Here is a 21121-nt window from a genome sequence, read left to right as displayed (position 1 = left end):
AGTATTGCTCTTTTGTAATGAGGACTGATATAACTAAGCAGTCTTTTTCTGTATGTAAGGTATGTTTGAAGTAAGGGTGATGTGCTAGGCTGCTGCCTAGGTTGGTGTAGACCGAAGTCTAGAGTAAACACTGGTTTACAGCATTGCATAGAAACTGCATAGGCTTAGATGCTTCCATATGGAAGAACTCTTGGTCTAGATTTTATATTCTAGAAGAGACTTTAGAGCCTTGAGGAGAAGACTCTCTCTCTCCATGGGACGGTTAGCATAACTGTGGCTTGTGGTAAAAATAAATAACACGTTAGGCAGCTGGCACTGTGTACCTATGTTCTCCTATCCATACTCTGTGGTTTAGTGTTTTTTTGCATTCAGGGCAAGCTACAGCGAAGCTTGTTTGATGAATTGCAGTTTGTCTCATGAGTATGATACTTTGAGAATAAAAGCAATGCCTTATCATTAGGTGGCTTCTTTCTGATTCAATAAGCAAGCCTTCCATTATATATTAGTTTCAGAAACAAGATATGGGGGTGTGTGTGTATATATCTACACATGTATATAAAAAATATAGAGCACCCTGAAATAGGTACAATGGAATCCTAGTTATACAAACAAAAAGTGAGAATCTAAGTAGTTCTGTATTCAGTGTTAATGATCTTTATTTCATTTGAAAGGTTGACCTTTGCAGGGCCTTTTCTTCTGAAGTCAAGAATAGGCTGATCTGTTTCTCCCACAGCTGGAAGGGCATGAGGAAATTTGGTTGATCTTCTTTTTCTTTTTTTTTTTTTTTTTTTTTTTCAGCAAGACTATCACAGGGAATGATAGGGCCATTTGCTGAGATTGCAAAGGACTGTGCGGCCCCAGGCATCTTTATGTGCGAAGACTGATTCTGTTTAATGCAAAAAAAATATGAAATGCCTAAGTTTAGACCAAACACTGATTCAGGTCAGGAAAAATGGGATCCTTCCCATTGACTTAACACAGATACGTGAGACTTCTGTATGGTGGTTCATATAAATCAAAGTGAATGGGCATTAGATTACACATTCATCATTATGATTATCACTTGAACTGCTTAGCATGTGTAACCTGGTAAGCATTTGCTGGTATTGTATTTATCTGTAAAGACAGTATTAGAACATTATATTCTGAATTTTATTTAATTTATTGTGGTGGTCTAAAGCTCTACAACTTGAAGAGTTTGAGGCAGAAAGAGAAATGATCAAGAGCATGCACATTCTGCATGGGAAATCCATGCAGTGTGTGTGGTTTTTTACATTTTGGCGATCTAGTTACTCAGATAGAAAGCATGTTTTTTACTGCAATAAGAATTTATTTAAAATTCTTATTTTTTAAGTCAATATAAACCAATTTAAAATATCTTCTGTTAGATATGTAAATGCTTTCTTGTGGACAAAAGCATTCTGCCCACCCAATTGTGTAACTTCAGCTTAAGCCAATTTGCTGTTTCCAGCTTCTTAATTGTTTTGTAATCTGCGAGTACAAAGAATTAAATGTGTCCAGTCTGGAACATTTAGTTAATTTCATTGTGCTCAGGGAGATGGTTTACAGTTTGGGTCTTGGGATGTGGGGCGGGGACTTTGGCCTGTTGACAGTTGTTTTAAAGGTTGAATTCTGTTAGAGCCTGTTGCCTCTGCTAACAAGACTTTCCTAAAGAAAGACTCAAGAACATTGTATAGCATCCAAATAAGAGACTGAGGCGTTGTCTTTAAGCATTTGAAATAATTTTAAGATCAATGGAAGGGACACGTCTGGTCAGATGGGTGGGGGTCACTCTTCAGAACTGAAAGATCTGGAGAAATCTGATGATTTGAGGTATGGTCAAGGATTTAGCAGAGCTGCTGCAGAAAATGTGAATTATTGGGAAGAGATTGAAAACATTGTGTATTTTTGCAGGCCAGCTCTCCTCCCTTTTCCTGTTGTAGCTCCTGAATGGGTGAAAAGATCCGAGAGTACATGCATGTGGAGAGAAGGTATGGACTGTGGTATGATACGAGTGTACATTCGTATGTGAGGTTGATGTCTGGCGGGACAGCTATACTGCCCAGGTTTATGATGTTACCTGCTCCTGTGAGAAGAGCTGCAGGTCTGGCAGGGTCACAAGTGGAGTACCTCACCTGAAAGACTGATGTTGGGATATACAGTCAAATATATCTCACTTCATTTTACTAGTCTTTTATGCGGAAGTAGCTCTAGGAAGGCCTGGTAAGTGTGGAATTACTGTTTTTTCTTTCCATTTGTGTTTTAAATTAGACCAGTCGCTAGTTTTGTTATTGGATTTTCATATATCTTATACAGCCATTCCTGCTGCTTGTCATCCTGTGCTCTCCCTGCTTTTGCATTACTGTGGGCTCTGGATCTGCGCTTGATTTAAAGTCAATAAAAATCTCTATCATGGCTTCTGTTAGTGTTGAAAGTCTCTAATCATTTAGGATATTTTTTTGGCAGATGAGCTTAAGAAAGCTGATCCTAAATGTGACCATGATTTTTTTTAGGGGAAAAAATCCACTTTTTTCATTGTTAGTGGAAACTGTAGATGAGAACCTCAAAGTGGAACACTGAGGGGCATCCTCTGTAGGTTGTCCACAGCATATTTGGTCAAGAAAAGAAACAGTTTAAGGAATGTGACATGCGGTTCTTGATGCAGAAAAAAGCTTTGGTATGCCTAATACATTGGAAAACATTTGTTCAAGAGCATGTCTTCCTTGTGCAAAATTTGCCCCTGTAGTATTATTAAGGTCAGTATCCACGTAGGTTATCTCATACATACTGAACGTGATGCCCGAGGTTAGCTTTGGCTTGTAAATGCAACTTTAAGGAATGTTTTGTCTGGTCCTGTTAAAAAGCATCTATATGAATTGTTTGCTTAGAAACTTATTTACTCCTGTTCTTCCTGGACTTGTCTTCAGTTCCTGATTAAAAAAACAACAGTTGTAAATGAAACATTGTGTCCTGTTTAACAAGTAAAGTTTGTGGAAATAATCCTCATGTGTTTACATATACTCATTGACTGATTCTCTTTTTAAGTGAATTGGTATTAATTTTAAGGTAAATGTTTGCTGTTCTGGATGTTTAGGCAGACTTTTCTATTCTTTACTAAACCTTGGTGTGAAAAAATGTGTTGTCAATTTTGTGAGAATAATGACTATGTTGTATTGTTAATTGAGGAGTATTAGAGTGAGTCTGTGATCCAGGGAGGAGTTATCAGAATGCTGTCTCATAAAAATCAAATAAACTCAGCTTGTGGATCAAGTGGGCAAGTTCTCGTGTCCCTGTAGTTCTTTGAATGTCCTGGCTTGAATCTTTACTAGAAAAAAAGGTCTCTGCACTTCATCATGTGTTGGCGTGTTCACCGAGAATCAGTATTCCTCGTCTGTATTATTACTTGATAGCTTTTTCATTAATCCTTCAAAAGTACTGGACTGCTTAATGGAGTTGGAATAAAAAGAATGCATTTTCAGAAAGTCTTCCGGTGTGTGATGTTTGCTTTCTGCGTTTCACTTAAGCATTAATCAATTAACTGATTTTGATTCTAGTCACTTCTCAGGTTAGATCTCGGCGATACGTGGACGGATAATGTACTCTGTAAATTAGGTGTGAAACGGTTGGAGAAACGCACAAGCTGGTGCTTTGCAGAGCCAAGTCAGGTTTGGCCTGGCTTTACTTGAGCTTGCATATGTTACCTTGTGAATGCAGGGCAGTCTGGCGAGGCTAATGCCGAGCTGGAGCTAATCAGCTGTCCTGGGTCTAAGTTGGTCCTGTAGAAAACTGCTCAGATGTTCATTTTCTACCTGCACGTTTGTGTCCCTTTTGTTGCTTGAGGTGCCTGTCATCTGGGCTATCCTATTCCTGCTCTTCGAGGTGATGGAGAGGGAACTCGGGTCTCTTTGCGCTGGTCATGCTGTAGCACAGCTTTGCGATGCTAAGCCTCGTTTGATGAATGTCACCGTTGTAGGTTTTGCAAGTGGAAGAGTCTTTAGCTCGATGGTTTCCTGAAGGATGTATTGTGAGGAGGTGGTGGTGGTGGTTCCGGGGCTGGTGGGAGGCTCGCGCTGATACCCGCACCCAAAGGAGCATCGCGAGGAGGCGAACACCCCAGCTGCCAGCAAACTGCTGTGGCTTCTGCCCATCCCATCATCCAGCAGCCAGATTCATTGCCCAGCACCTAGTTGTTTGTCCAGGTGAAGGAGGAAGGAAGCAGGTTATTTGGGAAACCACTTCTCATCCTTAGTTTCCCTTTAAGCAGTTTAAGTCTTAGCGGCTACTACTTTAAAATTTTTAGGTTCAGCTCGCTTTTGCTATCAGCTGCAACTTTCTTGATGCCTTAATGAAAGTGTGCGTGGGATTACTTTTTAACTATTGCTTGGCTGTCCTGGAATGAAGGTTTTCTTCTAAACTTCTAAAATTATGAGTTGGTAGTAGTGAGCCACAGGCCATCAAGTGCCACAGTTTTGCTTATGAATAGGACCAGAACGTATTCCAACAAAATTTTTTTACTAACTACCTTTAAAGATACTGCCTAAAAATTAAAGCTTACTGTTTATGATATTACGTAGATAGTGAAGAATAATTAACTAGCGTTTCTTGTGTGTCATATTATTTCAAAATTAGATTTACTATAGGCATATTATGATGGGCAGCATTGCAACTTGGAGTGGCTGTTCCCTGGAAGTGAACGTCTGCTGAAGATGTTCAGTGTGATCCATGGTGGAACTGAACTGGATGTAATTAATTGTTTATTGAAAAAAAATCTGCTTATCTGCTATGTGAACAATGGAAAAAGAGAGCAAGTCATCAGAAGTAAAGGTACAGCTGCCTCCACTCTTCTGGTAAAGAATTCTCAACTCCTGAAAACCCAATCTTGGCAGATAGTAGATGCCAAGGATGGAGAACTGGGCTCGTGTAGTCTCCACTTAGTTAAGCTCTTTCCCCAAAGTTCTTTTGCCCGCTCTGAAATAATTTCATTGTGAATTTATCTTAGCCCTAGCATTCATCTGTTCAGCAACCTGTAAGTTCTGCTCAAGCTGTGAGTTTGCACCCTCTGTTTGAGGGTGAGGTTGCTGGCTTTGGTTTTGGTTTTTTTTTTTTCTTTAATATTAGGAGCGTTTTATATAATGATGTTCCTGTCATGCTTTTGGCCATGAATCAGCAAAGCGTTTATGTGCATGCTTTAATTGAAGCGTGGAGTTGTCTAGCTGTGCAAATGTTGAAGTCAGTGAGACTATTAATTAAAATTAAGTATCTGCCTAAGTGCTTTTTCTAAAAATGAGTTGCTTCATAACAGCTTTGGGCTATATTTGGGGAGGAGGGGTTTGTTTTTCTAAAACTTTGAAAAAAAAGGCATATAATTCTCTCTGAATTGTATGATGGTAAAATGTAGCAGCAATTCCAGAGGGCAGAATGTTCACAGGATGGAGTGTGAACTTTCTGCCTTGTGAGATGTTACCTAAGCTGCTATTTATTTATTTTTAAATACAATAAAACTATTACAGTTTTCATGTTGCGCAGAGGGTGGTGTCAAGGAAAACATCAGGAAAACGTTACTGCTTAAGCTACCCCTGTAGTGGAAGCACACAAGTTATAGGAAGCAGTCAATTTATCATCTTGCTTACTGAGTCCCTGGTTACAACTCCGTTTTTCTTCCATCGAGTAAAACCTTGCATCAGTTAGTTAAAGTCAGTGCTTCTCAGCGTGAGAGTTCTTAGCTAGTCATGGTGTGTCATTTATATTTTCTATCTGTAGTCGAAGGCATTAAAAGTATATCCAGGGAATACTGAGCTGTGTTTTTTTCTGTACGTATTAGACAATTTACTATACAAATTTACTGTACAATTTACTTTACAAAATTATCTGGTTTATTAATTCTTGCAGCACCTTGGTGAAATAGCGTACTTTTATCTCCTAAGTCTGGCTCTTTACCAGACTCACTTTATCATGCTAGCCTGCTACCTTTCTCTTCTGCTTTCTTTTAAAAAGAGGCTTCTTTTTACAAGCCCCAGTATTCTCCACCTGCAGCAAACCAATAAATTAATAGCGGAGGGAGGAAGTCCCTGGGAACACAGAAAAGAGGAATGTGTTTCAAGCCGCTTGTACTGTCAGATTGGTGATTGCACCTCTGCTGTCTCTGCTCGCAACACTGATTTTTAAGATCTTTCAGACGTGCCTTTTTGCAGGTATGTATATAAAGCACTGACCACATTCTTATGCAGGAAATGGTAAGAGACCTTAAGGCACGTGATGCGAGCTGGGAAGAAGCATCGTTTGCCTGAGGTCATACAGATATTTGAAGTCAGATGCAGAATTAGAGCGCAGGTGTTTTCTGACCAGAAGATGATACTTCTGAGGTGCTTCAGCACGATGGATGTTGATATCCCCACGCTGTTGGTTTTTTACTGCTGCAGTTCTTAGTCTTTATCATTAGCATTTATCATTCTTTTATTAGCAGTAGAAACTGACACTCGCACTTGCATGTGAATACAGTACAGATTCTTGCTGAAAATCACATGGTTGTTTCTAAAAATGGGCTCGGAAGGTTCTTACTTTAAGTCATTAATTAATACTGTGGGGGGAGGGAGTTGCATTTGTTTAGCGTCAGTGCGAAAAGTTTCTGTAAAGCATTGTCACGTGAACACAAAGTAAAATTTACATTGTTTTGGGGAAAACTACCAATGTTGCCATCTTTACTATGAGCACATCAGTTGCTCTTTATTGCTTTTTAAATTTGATTTCATTGTAGTGTGGCGAGCTTTTCAATAAACATAGTGGTTTCATTTATATAACACTAGAATTATTGTTAATGCACAGTTTCATACTGCGAATTACGTATGTAATATTGTGTCCGGTGGGATCCTGTATCAAAAAATTTGCATAGTTATAGTGCTAGTGACATCGTATCTCATACAAAGAACCTAGGGACCTGATACAATATCAGTAAAACTGTCTCATAGGTATGATTCAAACAGTTTTATTAGCAACATATGGGGTATGAAGGAGCCACAGAGGGTAGTTTTGAGTGTAAGGGTGCTGGCCTATCTTTTTCAGCCTGTAATTATATCAGTCCTCTTCTATGGCATTATTTGTTGCTGCTCTGGGATTGCTGAAAAATAACTACTAATATGGTGACACAAAGGATCAGAATAAATTATAATTGTTGACTTTACAAGAAATTCATTGGCAAAAAGGCTTACTATCCTAAGCTCGGATGTCATTTCTAGTTCAGCTTCGGAGCTAAGCCACATATATGAAATAATATTTTTTTGAAAGTCTTAGCATTTTCTGGCAACCTTACCCTGTTGTATTGGATGCTTTTGTGATCTGACAGATACAAGGAAGAAACTTCTTTTGGCTGCATTTTAGTTTTTAATCTTAAGCTAGGCGAGTGCATTTGCTTTAATTAATGCGAGGATATTGAACTCTTGTTCTCCAAATGGAACACATTATAATTAGTCATCTTCAAATAAAGAGTACCTCATTTAAATGTTTTGACATTAAAAACTAGCAAAAATATAACTAGAAGATTACAGTAGTGCTCTGTTTAGTTGTACTTCTTAAAATCACGAGAGATATATATATAAAAAATAATTTTTACATGTTGTAAAAATAATGGAAGTTTGGCGGCTTAATGTTTCTGCTAATTGGCTAACTAAAGAGCCAGAGTGTATACATAGATACTAGAGAAAAGTACTATTTGACTACTTCCCTGATAACTTTTTAAAATGCTTGTGTTGTTAAAAACACTGGGCTGAGCAATGTCTCTTTGCAGAACAGCTTGTGTAGGGAATTAAGATAGTTTCATAGATTTTACTCAGAATTACCTCCGAATTCTTTTGCTCCGCATTGAGGTTCAGCACAGAAAAAACTAGAGTCTGGGGGACAGAACTGGTGAAGATTAGCAGGAGATCTGTGAGGATGGGTCATCTGTGCCTCTGCAGTGCCGGGGCCTCTGTGCTGCTTCACTGATGTGGAAACATCTTTTCATCCGTTTTTCTCCATTCCATTCCCATTGTTTCAGTGTAGATCTATACTACACTTGTAGAAATTTGATCTGGAAGGGATCCTGAGAATTGTTCATCTCTTGTCTTCAGGTAGGATGAAGCTAGTTTGAATCATTCCTGATTTACTTAAATATATATTAAAGAAAAATAATAGTAAACCGACATAATTTGGAATTTAATTGCTAAACTGCTTTCTTAGGGTTCAAGCTCTCCATCAAAAGTGGCAGTTCAGTTAAGATACATTAAAATTCTAGTATTCGCTTGCAACACCTCCCAGAGCTCAGCGTTACTTGCTAAGATTTTCAAGTGTGTACTCTGCAAGCCATCAGTGAAAATACTGAAGCATACTAGACTGAGGACAGATTCCTGCCTGTTTCCAGTGTTCTGCCATTCTCATAGCAAACTACTGGTTCTTATTCCCACAGGGCAGTTTTGCATCCTCTGATGTTCCCATATCTTAGTGGTATAACCTCGATTATATTTTTTCATATTTTCTAGAATGTTGTGTGAAAAAACCTCACTGAGGTCCAGATACATTTCTTGTCAAAGGGGAAAATTAAGATTAGTTTGATGTGACCCCCCCCCCCCCCCCCCCCCCGCCAACAAATCTTTACTGGCCAGTCCTCTAGGGGTGTACAAATAGGTTGTTTAATCACTTGTTTTGGTAACCTGTTGGTATGGAAGATGGAAGTAAGGATCGCTTGTCTGTAACTCTCATTTCTCCATTTTCTTCTCTTTTGGAGTAAGTTTTGTTTGTGCTAGCACTTCATGTCTTTGGGAGCTTTTCTGACTTCCATGAGCTTTTGAAGATAATTGCAGGTGATTCAGGAGTGATTTCAACTAGTTCCCTTAGTATTTAATAGTAAAAGACCTCAGACTTTGCCAGTTTGAATTTATGTTTTGAAAATCATCCTATTTCTACCCTATCTCATCGAAAACTTGGGTTGGAAACTCTCTCACGAGTTCATTGCTGTTGAGAATCTTAAGTTCTTCTGTGCAGACTGAAGTAAAAAAAAAGTATTAAACCTTGTCATTTTGAGAAATAAGTAGAAACATGTAATCTAACTTGCAGTTGAGAAGTGGACAGATACCAACTTTTAGGTCTGTAAACATCACAATCTTCTGATCTTTGTATCTAATGCAGCTAGTCCTCTGGCTCCAAGGCAACCATCTACAGGGGGAAATGGTCATTTTCAGTGTGTCTCAAAGTCAGCTCTTTCTATTAAGACATCATTAAGCGTAAACTTTTTAAACTGTTTTGATGTATTTTTTGCCTTTTTAATGTAATTTTTCTTTTTTACGCACTTTATTATAGTGTTTTCTCCTTTCCCATATCATTTTTGTTTGGAGTAGGAAGTTCACACCCACTTTGCTAAAGATGGTAAAGGAGTGATTTCTGAAATTAACTATTAAATAAAAAAATTATATAAACAGATCTGGACATCACATCATAGGGACTCGAGAACTGTGTCAGGAGCCTCTAGAACCACTCATGTTAATTATTGCATATCTTGTAAATGTGTTTATTTCAAAGTGCTGGAAGGCTTCCAAAAAGTTTCTGTATTTAAAAGGGCAAAAAGGATGTTGCAGTGGATTTAGCCCAGGACAAAATAAAGTAAAGGTTAACTTGGACTTCTGTCAGTGAAGGCTTAAAAGCTGAAAAAAAAAAAAAAAAAAAAGGAAAAAAAAAAAAAGAAAAAAAATTAATGCTGATCACTATGGTTTCGTGATAGAAGGCTTTGTGAGACAAAGCTGATGTATTTTTTTAATAGGATTTTGTGTCTGGCCTATATTGCTATATTAAACTAACTTTAAAGCATTAAATCATTGCAACACAATATTTTGATATAAAAACTTCAATTATATGTAGCTGAGACAGAAAAGATTAAAAATGCCCTGTTGCTTAGAGTGTAACTTTTGGGATGAGAAAGGCCCACATCTAGTGGGTCTCCCATGTGTTTGTGGCTTAGTTGCACTTAATCAGCGGTTTTGTTGGTGATTTAATTTTTGGTGCTTTATTTTTGAGATGATGCAAAGAATAGGGGAGAAATATATCCACAGTTAGTCATGCAGTTCAGTCATCAAAATACAGTAAAACTGTAGTTGGTACAGAAAACTTGGGCTGGGAAACCCCACTTTGAGAATACGGGCATGATACGAGGAGAGGCAGGGAGAGCTGGGACAGTTTACCCTCAAGATGAGTAGGCTCAGGGGCACCAACTGAAATAAAGGAAATTCTGTTTAAACACAAAAAGAAGTTTTTCACCGTGGGTGGTCAAATGTTGGCACAAGTTGCCTGGAGGGGCTGTGGAGTCTCCATCTATGGAGATACTTGGAACTTGAGGTAGACCTGGGGAACCTGCCGTCGTTGACCCTGGTTTGAGTAGAGGGTTTGGATGAGTTTGGACTCTGGATGTCTGCTCCAACCTCATCCATCCCAATTCTTTGACTCGTGGGGAGGGCTTGGAGGTGTGATTATCTGTGGTGACTGTGATGCCATGGCAGAAAGGCTGGTGCAGTCTTCACATGTACAAAAAAAGACCATGAAGTAGACAAACACGTAGAATGTTGACATTAACTTACACAGCACTGCAAGACTGGCATTAATATATTGTCTTGAATTCTGGTGGGGTGGGGTGTTTCCCTGATGTGCTTAGAACGGTAATGGTGGCCATCTCCTGTAGAGAGGACCTTTAGTGGCAGGTCAGGTTGATGGGGTCTTGGGAGGAGAGGAGGCAAGGCTTACCTGGATTCTCTGCTATAGGATTTGATGAAGTGTGAAGTAAACGAACCTTGCTGCTATTGATGATCAATGGGCACAGGTGATTGTGGACTCTCCTGTCTTTTGCCTTTAGCTCAAGTGTAGTCTTTTTTTGCAGACAGTGCTAGACTAAGGAATGTATTTGGAATAAGTATTTGGGTGATGTAGTATTGGGAGGTATTTTGTTGGAGGGTCTTAGCCTAAAACAGTTGGGAAGTTAGACCAGATGAGCTCATGCACTTTTTTCTCTTCTCCCCCTAACTACTCAGATTTAAGAACACTTACGATTGGGAAAATTGCACTTTATCATCTGTCCATTGGACTGAAGCAGATAGAACGGATGGGAAAAAAGTACTGCTCGTCACTGAGATTCATAGACAAGATTCCCAGACTGCTTTGTTGAAGACATCTAAAGCAGCACAGCCTGGTATTTTACTGCTCCCAGTTTTGAATGAAGGTAATAATACTTCCGATAAATATCACGTGTTTCTTAGATGAAAAAGGGAAAGTGTGTTTTCTGCCTGTCAAACAGGGAACTACACAAGCCACAAGAGTTAAGTGGCTCATGGCCAATAATTCAGTGTAGAGTCGGGGTCCTGGGCTCCCTGCTCTTGCAGTGTGTTGTCTCTCTTTGTGAGGCACCGTGTCCATGCAGAGTATCATCAATTCCAGAGCAGATTCATTAGTTTGGCTTCATGCTACACTTTGCGGGGGGATACTCATAATTGTTTGTGAAGGTGCTACCTTTCAGAAGATCATTAAGGGATCAAGTTAAAGAACTTTTCTTATTTCTCTGTGTGGTGCTTGTTTGAGCAGACAGCAGGGACTCTACGATAAGGACTTCAGTGTGTGCAGTCTGGGGACTACCTTTCTTCATCTGCCTTGGTTGTGTGGTGGCACTAACTGGCTCTGTAAAGAAAAGGAGACTTGATTGCCTTTTGTGCCCAGCTCATTGGGTACAGCCCTCTTGGTGTTAGTAGGTGTCTACTAATGATTTTTTCTGTGCTTGCCTTGAAATGATGGTATGGGTCACATTGTGCTTCCACTGTTTGGTAAGCCTGGTAAGGTTACAGGTTTTGGGAATCAAAGGAATTTTTCCTTCAAGGCAAGATTAGCGACATGCTTGCTGACTTCTCTTTTTCTCCTTTTTAATCAAAAACTGGATTCACGTGGTTGCAACAGAGGTGGGAAATGTTAAGATCATGAATGAGGTATGTCTGTTAACAATTGTGCTTTACTTGTAATTCAAGTAGACCGGCTTCATATGGCTGTACATGAGAGACAGACCTAAGAGATGGGTGGGCCCTACAGCAAAATAGGAAGAGATGACCAAAAATGGTTGGCTGTTCAGATACATATTTTCTATTTACTATCCTACCTTTCCCCTCCAAAAAAATCAAAATATGTGGAATTTCACTATACAGACTAGTGGTAGTCAACAGTGAATTGAGACTACATTTTATATAGGGAAAATTAGTTTTCCTCACATTGAGAATTAATAAATTTGGTTGTATCTTCAAGTGTAAAGGGCTTATTTGTGCATTAAAACCATAATGAAAATCTGATAACTCTTTTGGGAATTTTGCGTGTGGTGGACATATCAGTCAGTATTTTAAGGGATGGATCCCCCCTCCCCAATGTCTCTAACACTTAAACCAGCTGGGATTGCCTCTTTTAAGCGAAGGCCTCATATTTCACCATCACAGCCTCTATGAATGTAAAACGGCTCTAAGCCTGGTCTGTTTAAGGAAACAAGCTGGTGTGACACAGCGTGTGTCAGTGCCGTTCCTTCTCCTTTCCCCTTTCTATTCCAATAACTTCTGAACTCATCAGGCAACTTGTACTAAATTTGACAGAAGAGTAACAAGCGTAAAGTTTTTTTTTAAGCTCCAATGTATTACATTAAAATATGTGGTCAAGTAACAAAAAGTCAATGCTACAGGCTGCAATGAGGGAAGGGCTGCAGTGTAAGCTCTTATTGAGGTAGCACAGAATTCCAGTATTTCCTAGTTTGTGTTGCTTATATTGACACACATTTCTTCTGGTGTCCTAATTGATTTGTATATTCAACTCTGAGGCATCAGAACTGTGTTAGCACTGTTATTGTCTGTCGTAACATTATCACAGGTCTCCATAGCATGGAGATGGTTTGAACATTTAGAGTCTGTTTATTCTAATGAAGTTTTTATTGGCTTGTTTGATGCTTGTGATACTCTTTTCCTCCCTCATCTTGCCATTTCCTTACAGTAGTTATTTTTGTTCCTAGCATCCAGGCCTTTCAGGGCATTTTTCTTTATAAATTCTAGAAAGTATCTTGTTAAGAAGCTGTTTTTCAGCTGCTTTTTATTGTTAAGATGCGGGCTTTTCCCTATCATTCTTCACTCAGTTTCTTTAATAATAATAAAAAAATATTATAAAAGTATCAGTTGAGTAGTCTGGAGTCTTCAGGGAGTAAGTTAATTGTATAAAACCAACTTTTTTCATATTTTAAAATTTTGTGAGGTGCAATCAATTAATAGTATGTCATTGTCAGTGTAACGTAGGAAAGACTTGCCTAATTTGATTGTTTTCAGTGGCAGCCAGCGAGGTGGCAAAGCTGTAAGAAAAAGTTGTTGAAAAAGTAGAGTTTTTGGAAAGCCTAGTTCGAGCAGTGCGTTTTCCTTTAGGTATTGCCAAAGAGTGGAAACGTTGAAGAAGAGCTTTCACGTACTACAGTATCTGCAATATGTAGGTGGTATTACTGTCCACAATGGTTGGGGAAGGTATTATGCCCACAGCTTGGGCAATGTAGGTCTATCTCTTCCAGGCAGATGATATACATGAGCTTGAGGAAAGGGGCTGAAGACATAAATCATAACTTGCTACAGGAAATAACAGGCTTTCAGTGATTCACATGATATCAAATGCCGAGGACTATATATGTTTAAGTCATGAATTCATTTATGATTAATGTTTAATTATTTGTCTATGTCGTAAACTCTGCCATGTTGTTTCAAATAATTAAATTTGAGATACAGGAGTAAACAACAAACTCCAGGTCCTTCACTTCTTCCACAAATCACTTACAAACACCACGATGCTTTCTCCGTGGGGGGGGGTTTCCAGACACTAAAGGCCTGTAACGCCTCTGAGGTTGCTTCTTGCACAGACAAGCAGGGCCCACAGCAGCCTTGTGAGTTGGGCAGAGAGGAAAGTCACGTAAACTTAAAGTAGTGTCGTCTTCTGGTATGTATCAGCAGGTGGGAGAGGATAGGTAACCCAGTCCCTGTTCAGTGCTGGGGAGGAACAGCCTCATGGAGGAAGAGGAGCATCTCTCTTGCCTCCGATATAATCCCCGAGTGAACTTGATATGATGGGGGGGGGGGGGGGGGGGGGCAGAAATGCTAGTTCACACAAGTATTACGTGTTGTTTATTTTTTTACCATAAACGGTAAAAATTGTGTGTGTTGTGAAGACAGAACTATGATTAACACTATACAGGATAAGATTCTCAAAAGTTTTTGAGAGTCTTTGCTGAACTGCCATCTTCAGAAAAGATTTAAACGTTTAGGTACCCAAGTCTCCTTGTAACTCTGTGAGATTTTCAGCTTCTCCTTTTGAAAATGTGGCTCCAAGTTACTTAGGTATTTTTTCTAAAATATTTTCATCATGCTCAATTTCATATGGTGTAGAGCACAGGGGAAGGATATGCGTTGACATACTACTAGCACACGCAAAACAATAGTGAGTCCAAGGGGAGATGGGCACTTACTGGGGTGAGTGGAGATTAGACAGAGACCACCAGTGCCACTCCGAGGTGACCAGCTTCCAGTTTCTCATTTATTTGCATCAGGCATATACTGGGGAGGTAAGCACAACCTGTCCATTTGTAACTTGTTTCAAGCTTCAGTGTGCAGTCAAGTGGCTCTGTAAATGTTAGCGATTTCCACATGTAGGCTTTGATATGCAAGTGGTGGTGTTAAATGTAAAAGAAAATTTAGGGTGCGTCTCAGCTGTTGGCTCCTTTGCTGCGGTGCTAGTAAAAATGCAAAACAGCGTGCAGGTTGCAGAATTATAAAGGTGACAGTTGTGTTCTTGTTTACTCAGGTCTAGAAGGACAAGTGCCTCCAAGGACTGTCCTCCCCTGTGGACTTCTCCCAACTACCCCTTTCCTACACAGGCCCTTCCCACTGTACCTTCTGAGCATTCAGCTTGTCCCCATCCCCTCTGGAAAAGCAGTGGGATGAAGCTGGAGTGCTGATGACCGGCTGGGTTGTGGGGTGCAGCTGTGCACCGTATCTGATGCATTTTTATTGTTTGGAGGCAATTCCTTCTAACCTCATACATTATTCTTGTGTGGTCAGCTGCCCTTTTCACAAAAGACACGCGACTATGTTTTAAATGAAATGCATTTCACTTTTAACAAGGCCACTTTTCACAAGTAAAAGCTTAACGGAAGCCTAGCTGGTGAAGTAAGAATTTTTTGAAATTATTGGAGGCTTAAAAACGATGAAGCTTAATTTAAAAGCAGGAAAAATTCCAAAGTCTTCCTTTCCTCTTTTAGGGTGTTATTGCTAAAAGCTTGGAGTATTTTTGCTGAATTATGAAAATGTAGTGCTTTAAAATCAGAGAAATATGTCTTAGTGCAAAGCAAAACGATATCCTGTGTTCAAATGGTAGCAGCAATGAGTACAGACAGTTTTGAATCATGTGGTTACTGCCGTGAAGGTGCTTCAGAGACTGAAACTAGAACCCTTTCTAGCACTTCCATCTGCATACCTGTAATTCACATCATCTTTAAAAAGGACTTTACCACACACTTGCAAAGCGCGGATCGAAAGCGTGTGTATCAAATGTCATGCTGCACTTTGGTCTGGAAGTGGCTGAGGTGTGGGGGAAGTTTGCTGTATTTTTTCAGAGAGGTGTAGCATGGGCTTTTCCCATGCAGAAGAAAAGGCAATTGCAGAACATTAATTGGTGCTTTGTATGTACTAGTATATGTTTATACATAGGCTGATATGTTCTTTTCTGTTTTTTTTTTCCCCCCAACAACTTGAATTTGAATATTATCTACTGGAAATTTCACAGGATTCTGGTAAACAGCTAATAATTATTTTTAGGTGATTTCCAGTACGTAATCTCATTAACTCACTGTTTCAGCATACTTTTTAACAGTATCTTCTCATTTCTTTTTAATGAGACAAACAAGAGGTAGTTGCTCAGATGTTTGCTAGGAAACAGCAGCTGCATAGGTACTGGCTAGATCCTGCAAGTGTGCTGCCAGTTCATCTAAGCCAACGTGCTTGGTAGGACCCTGGTGTAGCCAGAATAGCTTTTGCAGAAGTAAATCTTAACACCAATTTTCTGACTTCTTTTGTACTTTTTTGTTGTTGTTTGTGGGTTTCGTTGTTGTTGGTTTTGTTTTTTAATTTTTTGTGAATATGACATTCATATAGCAGGGCAATTTTAAGCATGTTTTAGATGTGTGTGGGGCACAGTTACACACAATTTAAAAATCTCACTTAGGATGGACTCAGAAGTATTCCAAATATGAACACAGATAGATATACACACGCATCTCTTGGCTTAAAGGATATTTAACTTTTACTGGGTTAGAGATCCTGTAACAGATAGGGATGCAGATTTGTAGGAAGCAATATTCTTGCTGAGATCAGGGGGAGGCTTGTTTTGCTCTTTTGTTCATGAAACAGCAGCTGAAACGGAAAGCCTACAACTTATGATAGTGGCTTGCTTGCTTACAGCAAATATGCAGATTTTAATGAGGTCAAAGGATTCACTAGGTAGGTTTCCAGGCACCATGTACTTACCCAAATCACTGAATAATCTTTCAATATAATTTATTTGTATATATAGCCTGTGCAGATCTCTTGACCCTGGCTAACCTGGGGTGTAGAAGTTTCGAAATAAAACCTGGAATTGCAGTGCGATGGCTTTGAAACGTTGAAAGAGCTTGCTAGACCAACTGGTTCATCTCAGCTTAGAATGGAAACTAAACCCCCTCCGTGCACCTAGGAGGGAAGCCTAAAGAGGAAATAATGACTTAAAATATGCTTTTACCTTCTGTACTGAAAGAAGATAATTTTTTAAAAATCTTTTTATGCAGAAGAGCTGCATTTTGTGTCCTGTTATTTTTTTTTTTTTGGCAATTTAATTATAGGCTTAAAAATGCAAAAGTGACTGTACAGTTTTAAAAGCATTTGACAAAAGCTAATTGTGTGTTCTCTGGTCAGCAAAAACTTACTGTTTGGTGTTGCATGTTTTTTATTCTGTAAGGCTGTTGGCAGCTAAAAGGATTATGTATTTCTATATCTTTTATGAAACTAATGAAAATGAAGTTATCGTTGTGAAGCTTAAAGTTTTGACAGTAAGAAAGGCCCTTCGATCTCTGAAGGCTGCTGGATTCTCCATACAAGTTGAAACCATAAACATTTTGTGGCACAAGATGAATCACTGGGATCCAAACATAAATTTTAGAAAGAAGAAGAAAAAAAATTGAGTGAATGCCTGCATCCCTGAATTTCTTGAATTGCTGCAGGAAAGAAGAGCCATATGATATTGGTAACTTCTAATGCATTGGAAGAATATAGACTACAGGTGACTTGGACCAAATCCTGCAGACGTCCTGTGTGCAGGAATATGACCTAATTTTAGTAAAATAGGACTTTATGTTCAGCTTGCATTGTCCAGGCAGCTGAAGACTTTGTGAACTACCAGATTAAGTAGTTCTGTATATTTAGTCATTGTGGAGGGAGAGTGGAGTCCAACACCATGGGCCCAAACCACAATCTTTAATTTTCTTTTTTGAATAGGAGCATGGAGAGAGAAGAGTATTTCTGTGTTCCTTCTTTGAAAATGAAAACAAAGGAGACTGACATCCTTTTACTTTTTTCAGTCAAGTGTCACTCATCCTAAAGTTGTAATAATCGATTCAGAATGGCTACTTACACTTCTTTACAAAATTGGATGAAAGAGCCTTGCAGATATGTTAAAGACCGCAAAAAAATTAAAAAAAATCCTAACTTCATAACTTTACTGAATTAGTTGTTTCTTTGAATAGCTTATTTTTAGTCATGTTGTCATAGGTATCAAAGCAGCTAGCTATTATCATTTCTTTGTAAGGTTTTCTGCCTTTTTTTTTATATTCATGTTTCAGCAAATCAAAGGATAGGTCTTCAGACACGAAATGGAAGGTGTGTTGTTTTAAAGATATGCTAAACATACCTATACCGAGTCATTCTAGGTATTGCGGGTACCAGCAGCAGTGCAGATGCAGTGACACCGGATTTGCATATGGCAGCAACGTAATTACATACCGTGCATTCTTGGAAAATGTTTATCTTGGTTGCTAAAGCTTTCTTTTGACTTTGGTGTTTTATCTCTGCTAGCTAGATTAAGCTAGCTCAGATACTGCTGCTCACTATACTTACAGCTTTCTCGTGGTGGTTGAAAGGACCCTATGTGTTAGCTGCCAGTAAGTTTTAATGATACACGCTACTCTTACTGATTTATGTTCAACTCTGCTTCACTTTAAATGGAGACATCCATTTTGGGTTCTTTACAAGAGCCTACATTATTCGGTCTTTGAAACCTTGGAAGAAATCTGAACCCCTAGACATTTTGGGAATGGGGAAAATCCTCATGGTTGGGTTTCTGCAATGATTGTAAGCAGCCATGTAAGTAGTGTACCAATGATTATCAGTCTGTGGATTAGGAGGATATTTTGTTTCTAGACTTAATGTTACGTCAAGGAATAAATAGAAACATTTCCTTAAGATATCAAAGATAGCAGTATACAAAAGCCTTATTGCGCCACATACCGAGAAACAGTGTTTTGGTGTAGTCCTGTGCATAACTTCATAGATGTGACTGACAAGAAGTTAAATGGGAGCCAATCATCTGCCTAACATTCCTGTCATTCACAAAGATTTCCCCATCGCGAATGTGGGGTTGTCCTGTTTCTCTTCCTATAAGCACATATAGTCAAGTGACGGAAACGCAACTTAAATGAGTAGGGCCCCCTAACCCATTCATGAATGCAGTGCTGTTGGAAACTGTAGAGCTTCTTGTACCAAAAAAAGGGTGTTCTGGGGATGATTTTTATGGGTATTGTTTTTACACTTGCATCTTTTAGTACCGTTTTTTATGTAGTGTCATTTTGCAAAATAAAGGTTTAGTTCAGTCCTAACTTGAAAGACTGGCTTTAAAGCTGCATGCAGTGACTGATTTTCTTTTGAAGAGTTGAATCTATTTACAGAATCTCACTACTGTTTTTAACTAACTTCTTTGCAATGTTTTCTTTCAACTTTCAATTAGCTGTAAACCATGTGTAAAATGTCTTCAGTCTTTGAATTGCTGTTTTATTTAGCAGCCTGGCATATCTGTGAATCTAAATTAAAAAAAGTCATTTAGCGAGGAAATAGTTAATAACAAAACATTATGAATACTGTTTGAAGAGGCTGTTAGTTTTGCTCAGGAAGTTTTCATTTGCTAGAATTTGTGCTGCCTCATTATTTGTAATATTGAAACTACTCCTTATCAATCATACCAATCACTTACATGAAGAAATGAAAGTAGTGTTTACAATTCTGGGTGGAAAACACTGAGTTAGGCTTAGTGGGCCAAATTCTGCTTGGAAGTAAAAAGGTGAGAACCTGAAGTATTGCCCAGAGTATCACTAAACCCAGTCTTGATCGTTTTAGCAGGATTCTTAATATCTCTTTGGAATGGCTAAATTTAGTGAAAAGATGCAGTATAAGCATTTTGTGAGCCAAAGTCAGGACTGAGATTCCTCAAAGTTTACGGCTAAGGTACCTCAAAACTTGATGTCAGCTAGTCAAAAATCTGGATAAAAGAATTTGGAGGTGAGTATGCAGAGCTACTCTAGGAGCTGCTGTGCTGGTTGTGTCATGACAGCATGTTTTTGCAGGTTTTAGTTCTCCTCTTTCAAAAGGTTTTGGACCCTCTTGGTGTTCAACGTTTAGAGGTGGAGGAGCCGTAAGATGTTGGCTCAAACTCTCAGCCCAGTTTAGGTCATCTTTAGGCTGTTCCATCAATACGAAGTTCACTTTAAATTGACTTCTGGCGTCTAGGGATTTTTCAGCTAGAGAAGAATAACCCAAAAGCGGCAGTGAGAACAAGGTGGCACAAGAAGATGCGGTCGAGGTGTGTTATATTTCAGCCACCAGATAAGTTCTTGGGGAGCAGAATTTAGAAAACCCAGTGGCTCCCTTAAATTATCATGTAGTACTTTCTCCCTTTTCCATGTAGGTTTGACTATTGGCAGAAGTAATCCAGATTAAGTACTTCATTTCATGTTTTTAGTCATAGATCAGAGAAAACCTATTTATCATCAAACAACCAATAGAAATACTTACTATTTTAGTTTTAACTATAAGCTATTCTATGCACTTTAGCACCATGAAATTTTTTAAGGGAAAATACCAGGCAGCTCTGTGGCTTCCAAGGTTCCCCCACCCTGCCCCAAAAGACCTGCTTTTTTAATGCCATCAATGCAAAAAGACATAGCTGATAAATTGTAAGTTAGTTTTGTTTTTAAATCGGTCATTAAGGTAGAAGCTCCAATAATATTGCAAAATCAAGTAGTTTCCATAAAAAGATACTGGCTTGCGCATTTTTTGTTTTATAAAGCATCAATATTTTTGTCAAAATACTGTCTCCATGCTAAGTAACAAGTTAATGTGTCAGTGAACAACATGAAATTACTATTTGCAAGTCACATACAGTTTTGTAACTACTGCTTCTTTCTTAGCAACATCTTTCAGAAGTTGCGGTGAATATAAAGCAGTTTGATAACATGAGAAATCCTTTAGAGTATATCAGCAAGTTGTTATATTGAAAGACTTCAAGAGGCAATACATTAGGCAAAAAGCAGTGGCGATACCTGTAGAGCACACCGTACGTGCCCTTAAGCAAAAGATAATAATTAGTTGCTTGTATTCCCATGCAAACTAGCCCAAGTGTTGATGTTTGAATTGCAAAGATCACGGTGGTACCAACTCAAGCTCCAAGCTGCCTGAATTGTTTATACCCGTTCAATTTTTAATGTACCTATAAGATGTTTTGATGAGGGCATTTAGTCCGAAAGGATTTGCATGCCATAATCATACCTCCAATGATTTCAACACAAAGGTAAGGATAGCTCTTCAAAATACTTTAAGTGCTAACTTCCACTTCAGTATTAATAATAAACAGTAAGAACATCTCTGAAAATATCTTCAAGTTTTGTTGGCCTAATGCGATTGGGTTGCTTCTGTCACGTTTCTGGGATGATGGTCATTAAAAGTGGTGAAGTATCTGCTGTTAGGTAGCCTGCAGAGTGAGAAGTTAC

General features: G+C 38.8%; 1 protein-coding gene across 15 annotated transcripts in view; it reads left to right on the top strand.

The window, feature by feature from the left end:
- GTDC1 (glycosyltransferase like domain containing 1) overlaps nucleotides 1-21121 on the top strand; it is a 186457-nt gene that overhangs the window by 16825 nt on the left and 148511 nt on the right. For 10 of the 15 annotated variants that reach the window (XR_007505939.1, XR_007505938.1, XR_007505937.1 and 7 more), the window contains 4 exons: nucleotides 1915-1991; nucleotides 4641-4824; nucleotides 5995-6191; nucleotides 11043-11230. The exons of 2 other annotated variants lie outside the window; for them this stretch is intronic. The gene's annotated coding sequence lies outside the window, so the exon portion shown is untranslated. The remainder of the gene's footprint in view (nucleotides 1-1914; nucleotides 1992-4640; nucleotides 4825-5994; nucleotides 6192-11042; nucleotides 11231-21121) is intronic. 3 more of the 15 variants (XM_049799382.1, XM_049799362.1, XM_049799378.1) reach the window with 2 other exon arrangements.

This window comes from Accipiter gentilis, chromosome 1 (genome assembly GCF_929443795.1).
Source record: "Accipiter gentilis chromosome 1, bAccGen1.1, whole genome shotgun sequence".
In the NCBI taxonomy this organism is placed as follows: domain Eukaryota; kingdom Metazoa; phylum Chordata; class Aves; order Accipitriformes; family Accipitridae; genus Astur; species Astur gentilis.
The sequence above is the reverse complement of the archived record's forward strand: the minus strand, read 5'-3'. Positions and strand labels throughout refer to the sequence as shown.